General features: G+C 53.1%; 1 protein-coding gene across 1 annotated transcript in view; it reads left to right on the top strand.

The window, feature by feature from the left end:
• The first annotated feature begins 735 nt into the window (after window positions 1-735).
• The window catches only part of LOC132004977 (uncharacterized), a 168,628-nt gene continuing 162,204 nt past the window's right edge, over window positions 736-7,159 (top strand). The window contains exon 1 of the mRNA XM_059381639.1: window positions 736-743. The gene's annotated coding sequence lies outside the window, so the exon portion shown is untranslated. The remainder of the gene's footprint in view (window positions 744-7,159) is intronic.

The following is a 7,159-nucleotide window of genomic DNA, read 5'->3' as shown; positions in this document are numbered from 1 at the left end:
ACTGTATCTACTATGAAATGAGCTGGTCCAAAGGAAGTGCGGGGCCCGGCTCTGGGCACAGGGCGGGCACAGGGCGGGTGTGGAGCTGTGACGGCCGCGATGCCGTGTGTGGGAGAACATGAGACTGGAAGCAGGGGCCTCGGATGCAACTCAGAGGACGCCCATTAGGGGAGCTTAGATTAGATGCTGGCACTCAGAGTTGCATGTGACGTGCCGGTGGGGACGTGGGGGCGACGTCCTCTGCCTCTAGGGAGCACTCCCCATGGGCTCCCTAGCCACGGCAGCAGCCCAGCAGAGCCTGGAAGGACCAGCACAGGGTAGCACAAGACGGGTCAGGCAGGAGTATGGAGGTTGCTTCTCTCTCTCGGCTCGTGATCGCTTATACGGGGTAGTGCGGGGCCCAGACAGGGACGGTCGTGCAGCAGAGTGGACTCAGTCTCACGGGGCAATTTTGTTTTGAGTAATTAGCTAACATAGCTGGGAAGCAAAGACAGAAAAATGTGGAAGGGTACTTTCCAGCAGGGGAAAATGAGAATTTTCTGTTTTTCCAGTTGCATTAGTGCTGACAGGAATAAAGCTCATAAGTGTTCTACAATGTGTGTATTTCTCAGGGACACTCACGTGTGTAAAGCATGAAGAGGGGGCAGTGACAGCTCTTCCACCGGCAGGAGCCGTTCCGCGGAGTCTCCGGCAGAGGCATGTCTCACGGAGCCCGTCCTGTGGCCGGCCGGCTTACTCAGAAGGTACGGGCAGTGGCGGCCGCGCAGCGCTCCCAGGGGGCACGCGGGTGGTGGGCCTGCCGGCTCTCGCGTATGAGGGCCTCGGAGCCCTGATGGGAAGAGCGGTAGACTGATGGGTCCTGGGCAGTGATCACGGGCCCCCGCAGATGCTGGTGGGGGGTCGCTGAGGCGTCCAAGGTGAGGGGCTTTGGGCTCCCTCGAAGGACCCAGCTGGTCTCCGGTATTTACTGTGGTTTTGGACAAACGCCTTCATCTCTCGGAGTCTGTGCGCTGGAAGCAATAATGCGCACCTCCCAGTGACAGTAAATAAGTAAGGGAGCGTGCTGGTCTGGGGGTCCAGGGCTGTACCTCATTCCCAAACACGGGACATCAGACAGCGGCCTTGTGTGCAGGCCCGGTGCTCTGTGGGCGGCTGGGGCTCAGCCGGTGGCTCTTCCAGCGTCCCACGGTCCCTCGCTGGGATGGCGGCTAGACTGTGGCCGGCCAGCAGTGTGACTCCCCAGCATGGCTCTCTCATTCTCTAGGGCCGCTTCCCGCAGCGGTTTTCTCCGGCCGCAGGGCTGTCCTGCAGGAGACTCAGGGCTCCGGGGACCAGGTCTCCCTGACACCCGAGTCCAGACATGCCACTTGTCACTTCCCCCACACGCTGTTGGCCAAGCAGGCCGTGGTGCCGCCGAGGCATGGAAATGGGCGTCAGCTTCAACTCCGGCAGATACAGGCCCTGGCAGAAGCATTTAGGGCCATTTTGGAGACCACCTTGCACGGGGGCTTTGCACTGGCTGGCACTCAGGTGCTGGGCCCTGACGGGTTAGAGGCTGAAGTCTGGCCGCACTCGTGTATACAGAATTGCTGCCCAGAGGCCCCAGGCACTGACCGGTTGCCCCTGCTCTATCCTTGGGGTCGCCCCCTCCCTACCTCCTCGTGATGCAGCCGCCGAGCTAGCACTGGGGGTCACAGGGGGCACTGAGACTGGTGCGTCCTTATCTGCTGGTGCCCATGGCCTGATGGTTGCCAAGTAGTTTGATTATCGCTCTGCAGCGTGGTCTCTCTCTCTAGTAAGCATTCAGTAAACAGGAACTTCCTTCATTATTACTGATGGTTTTTTGTGTGTTTGTTTTTGCTGTTATTTTAAGGGGGGCGGTATCCAGGGGTTGTGCCTTTGAGAAAAAGAGGACGTGCTGTCTCTCTCCAGAAAGTCAGCATGATTCAGCTTCCCTTTTGGAAAAGCCCTGGTTGTCAAATAAGGAAATCAGGGCTTCCTGCTTGCTTCTCTCCCTGGTCCAGGGGACCAGGGCCCCACGCTGCAGGACGGCCTCTGCACAGAAGAGACCTCTGTCCTGGCGGCGGCCCCTCGGTTTCCCCACTCGGACGGCGTGTTCCTGGGCAAGCCATGCTGCTCCAGACCTGGGCCGCGTCCCAGCCTCTCCAGCCGTTTCCGGAGCTTGCTGACAGAGCCGTCTGTGCCGGGCTCGGGCGAGCGTTCCAGGCCGCCTTCACTGCGAGGCCATTTCTCCCGACCCAACTTCAACAAACACAGACAGACCACCACAATCCGGCCCGGCTCGCGATGTGGGGCTGGCACTGCAGGCCTTGGCGGTGGGGAGCGGGAGTCGCTTGTGGCCAGGGCAGCAGATGTGAGCTTTCCGAGCCGCGCCAGCCCCACAAGCGGGAGGAGGCGGCTGGGGGCCGAGAACCGAGCCGAGCCGTCTGGGGGCGGCGGCCTCTGCAGATGCGGAGCGGGGGTCCCTCCTCTCGGGCTGGGCTGCAGCTCGGCTGGTGGGGGCACTCGTCGGAATGTCGCCGTGCTCCCTGTGATTCCCGTGGCTGCGGCCCAAAAGCAACCTCCAGGCAGATGGGAAAATCTGCTTTTTGTGTGAGCAGGAAGATCTGCCTTTTTGTATGAACATGAAAAATTCTTTGAAAACAGGTCATCTCTGTGTCCTGTTTAGAAGGGCAGGAGTCCTGAGAGAGGCCGCCCGCTCCGTGAGGGCACTGGGTCTTGCTCGGCGAGCTCGCAGGGACTATACCGGCGGACAGACCATGTGGAGAGCAGCTAATGCCTGTCATGTCACGGAGTAGCTCCGGAAGGTTTACAAAGAAAATAACCTCCCGCTTTGGGGGGGATGCTTGTGTCTTGTTCCTTGCGAGGAGCCGATGTCATTTGCCTGATGCCTGTGCCCCACCCCAGCTGCGGCAGAGCCTGTCCTCTGGCACCGAGCTCAGGCCCACAGGCCTCCGTTCGGCCTCAGTGCTCAGAGCAGCCTCCGTTTCTGGTCAGCCGACTCGCGCGGAGACCTCCGCGCTGTCCTGGGCTCCGCTGTCCCACGCTCACTGTGGCGTGTGGGGGACAGTTTAGACTCGTGGTGTTCTCTCGTGACGGTGACGCGTTATGAAGGGTGCGGTGCCCCCCTCACCCACGACAAGGCTGGTGGGTGACTGTGGGTGGGGTGGGGCACGGGGTCCCCGCCACCCTAGACCAGGAGCTCATCACGGGACAGTCTCTAGACCATATTCCAGGTGTCTTGTGATTATGCCAAAGGTTATGAACTTTCTGGTTTTAATGGTATTTTATTGACTTTGATTTGTTGTAAAACAAATTGATTGGCTTTAAGGCATTGAATTAATTTACTGTAAACTAGAGGTACTTTACTGGCTTACGTGACTGGTTTTAATAACGGTTTGTATGTCACCCCATTTGCTCCGGGCCTGACGTCTACTGTGGACGGATGTTTGCCGAGGTCTCCTGTCTCTCTCGTCCTCAGCTCCTCATCACTGGCTTGCCTCCTGTTTGAGAGGAAACGGTCATAACTCCTGCACTCAGCAGACCATCCCGGCCGGGCTTCGGGATTGGGGCTCGTCTGTTCAGAAATTTGGCAGGAGAGGTTTAGGACGCAGCAGGAAACCACTGAGGCCTGCGTTGTACACTGACCTTCCTATGTGGTATTCAGAGCATTACAGAAATATTGGTGTGCTGTCTTAGTAGCTCCAAGAATCAGAGGGAAATTTAGGGAAAGAAGTTTATTTGTGTAATGCCTGTTCCCGGGGGTTCCCTAGATGGGGGCACATCTGTAGCTCAGGGACACGCAGGAGTGAAGTTACATGCGTTGAGTTGAGGTAGATCAGACGACAAGTGCAGCACCACGCCCGTCTCTCATGTGCGCTGCGGCGGGGCGGGGGAGTGATGCCAAGGCCGTGCGGGCCGCGGCAACCTCCGTCTCACCCCGTCACAGACAGAATGTGACCCAGGTTCAGACCCCGGGTCTGCCATTGTGCATCAGGGCAGAACACTTAACCCCGCAAGTCTCGGTTTCCACATCTGTGCAGTGGGACAATGGTATGGGTCGGGGGAGCTGAGAGCTGTGAAAATGCCCAGCGTGGTGTGGACTGGATCTGTATTAAAAAGGGCCAGTGGGGTCCTGCTCTCGGGGAGAACACCTCGTGGAAAAGCACGTTTCCCTCACATAGGACGAGCCCTCTGTCTGGGCTTTGAGTTGAGAAGGTGACAAAACGCTCAGAGCCCATGAGTCCTGGGCTCTGTTTCCGTGAGACACCAGGTGCCGTGAGTGGTGGCAGCTACTCTTTCTCGCTGTGTCTTCCGGTGGGAAGTGAAGTGCTTTCTGTCCAGAGAGGGCAGCTATCTTTGTCCCCAGACTTGCTTGCTGTCAGCATAATCAATAAAATGGACGAAATAGTTTTATTCTGGCTGAATTATGGCTTGGGTAAAAAAAATAGCTGTGTTTTTATATACCAGGTTTGAACCGTCAGCCCTGCTTCCTCCACACTGTGTGACTTTGCACAAGGCACCTCCCCTGACTGAGCCTCGGTGTTCTTCTCTGTAAAATGGGGATAAAGATAACTCCCTTGGAAGATTTCCTGGAGGATTAGCAGGCTCATATGCCCACTGTACTTAGGGAGGCAGAGAGTCAAGGCAGACGTTAGGTCATGTTACCATCACAGCTCAACATTTCCATGAAGGACAAATGCAGGAAGAAACATCTTAATGAACTTTTCACAAAACAGGTAAGGAAACTTGGAGGAGAGCCTCCTTGGGGAGCAGCTCTTTCAAGCATTGATAGCCTGGGTGGAGAAACTCCCCCAAGGGGAGAAATTTGCAGCCTTTCTAATGCTATTTGGGGTACAACTGAAGATGAGAAAGAGGAGGGGGTGTTTTGAATGGATGGATGGGAGCGGTAATAACATCTGCTGGGCAGTTTCCAGCAACACTTTGATGCTGTTACCTCACAGGATCCCATCAGTGATCAGATGAGGTGTGGCTTCGGGAACCACACTCTTCCTCTCTGTTTTGGTGCCAGCTGGTTTTGCCGGAACACTGTCCAAACTGCATATGGCTTGGCTCGGCTGAGGATGGATAGTAGGGTCATTATATACAGTTGCTCAGGTTGTGCACTGCACAACCCTAGGGGCGCCATTCACATCACATATATCATAGTTATGGATGCTTGCTATCATACTTTTCAGGCAGATGCTAATAAAGTGACTTGTTCCAACAAAAAGGACCATTTTAGGATGGACTGAGGAAAGGGCGTACTTCTCTAATTCACACCAGTGTTCTATTTGGAATAGTAGTGGCACAATTATTGGATGGAGTCACTGCCTGCTTCACCTGGAGGGAGGGAATCCACATTCTAATGGGGAAGCTGGGATCAGTATATTTTCTCTACATCTGGTAGCAAAGCACCTACAATCAAGTATGACCTTGCTGGCAGGCATTCACAAGAGGCAGGAAGTGTGGTGATTAAGAGCAGGGATCACAGCCAGTTGGCCTGGGTTCAAATTCCAGCTCTGCCACCTACTAGCTGTGTGTTTTTGGGCAACCTCCTTAAACTCTCTGTGTCTTAGTTTTCCTATCTGTAAAATAGTGACAATGACAGTAGCTATCTCATGAGCCTTAAATGAGTTAGTGTATGTAAAGCATCTAGAATAGCACCTGGCCTGCAGTGTTAGCTTGTTTTATTAAAATGGCTAAAAGGTGGTTTTGCAAACATGAGCTCATCCCAGTTCCCACAGAGTGACTCTCACTCACTGACAGCCAGTCATTTGTTAAGTTTCTGCATTTTCATGCAAGAGTTGGGTTGACAACTGGGACAGCCATCAGGGGAAGGCCAAGACATTTAGCTTGTGCCCTTTGTTCAAAAGAGGACTGATTCAGTCCAGTTTGGGCCCTGCCACGACTGCCTAACAGTGTCGACTGCACATTTTTACTGCCTAGATTTTGCTGTAATTTTGTAGATGGAATTTCATAAAGAGTTTTATATATTCTATAGTGATCATTAAGTTTGCAGTGTTTAAAAATAGATGTGTAAAAGATACACAGTACAGGCTATAAAACACCCTCAAATGGCATTAAAATGGGAATGAATCCATTCATTTGGGTTTCAGCTGAATTTATCTTGTATTTTATTTTTTTTAATATCCAAAGAGCTGTAGAAATGGGTTATTGAGTAGGAAGTTGGCCAGGCCAGCACTTTGTACCATGTGGGCACTTGCGAGCACTGGCAAAGCCCTTGGAATTTGATCCTGATTGAAATGCAGTCATTTCTCCACCTGCAAAAACAGTTTTCTCCAGCAAACCTGGGGATGGGGAGAGGGTTTATTCACTCCTACCCTCTCCAGCAAGGATCTTTCACTTTCCATTAGGCTCAATGCCCTCACATCGATGCTTTCATGGTGGAACCCTTGGAAAATATTCAGTACGTTTGTTTGTGTTTCTATACTTGAAAAAAAAGTTTTTGCTGTGGTATTTCCCATCAGTCTGTGATGAAACGAGGCATGTGGAATTGAACTCAACATATTTGGGGTCTTGCAGAACCTCTGGGGCCTAGTAGGTCTTAATAAGCGTTGTGAAATCTATAGATGAATGCATTATGGCTGGTGCCTGTAGATTTCCAGATGTCAGACTGAGCACACTGGGTGGAGGCCACAGCATGACAGGCAGGAGCCAGGACCCAAAGAGGCAGAACAGAGGTCATGGCCATGGCCAGCCCTGGCATCAATGCCATCATTTCCCAGCTGTGGGACAATGAACAGGTCTCAGAACCTCTCTGAACCTCCGCTTTCTCATCTGCAAAATAGGAATAATGATCTTACACTGTATGCCTCTGAAGGTTTCCATGAGAGTTAAATGAGTGAATGCAGGTAGAATGTGTAAGATTCAATGTGCATGGTCAGTACTCAGTGTGCATTAGTTGTTGTTAATGACGATGATACAATGGTGATGATGGTAATAGTGATGATGATGGTGATGATGGTGACGGGGGCAGTGGTGATGGTGGTGGCGATGGTAGTGGTGATGATGGTGATGGTGGTGATGATGGTGATGGTGATGGTGATGGTGATGATGGTGGTGATGGTGGTGATGATGGTGATGGTGGTGGTGATGATGGTGATGGTGGTGATGG

This window comes from Mustela nigripes, chromosome 17, assembly GCF_022355385.1.
Source record: "Mustela nigripes isolate SB6536 chromosome 17, MUSNIG.SB6536, whole genome shotgun sequence".
Classification (NCBI taxonomy): domain Eukaryota; kingdom Metazoa; phylum Chordata; class Mammalia; order Carnivora; family Mustelidae; genus Mustela; species Mustela nigripes.
The sequence above is the reverse complement of the archived record's forward strand: the minus strand, read 5'-3'. Positions and strand labels throughout refer to the sequence as shown.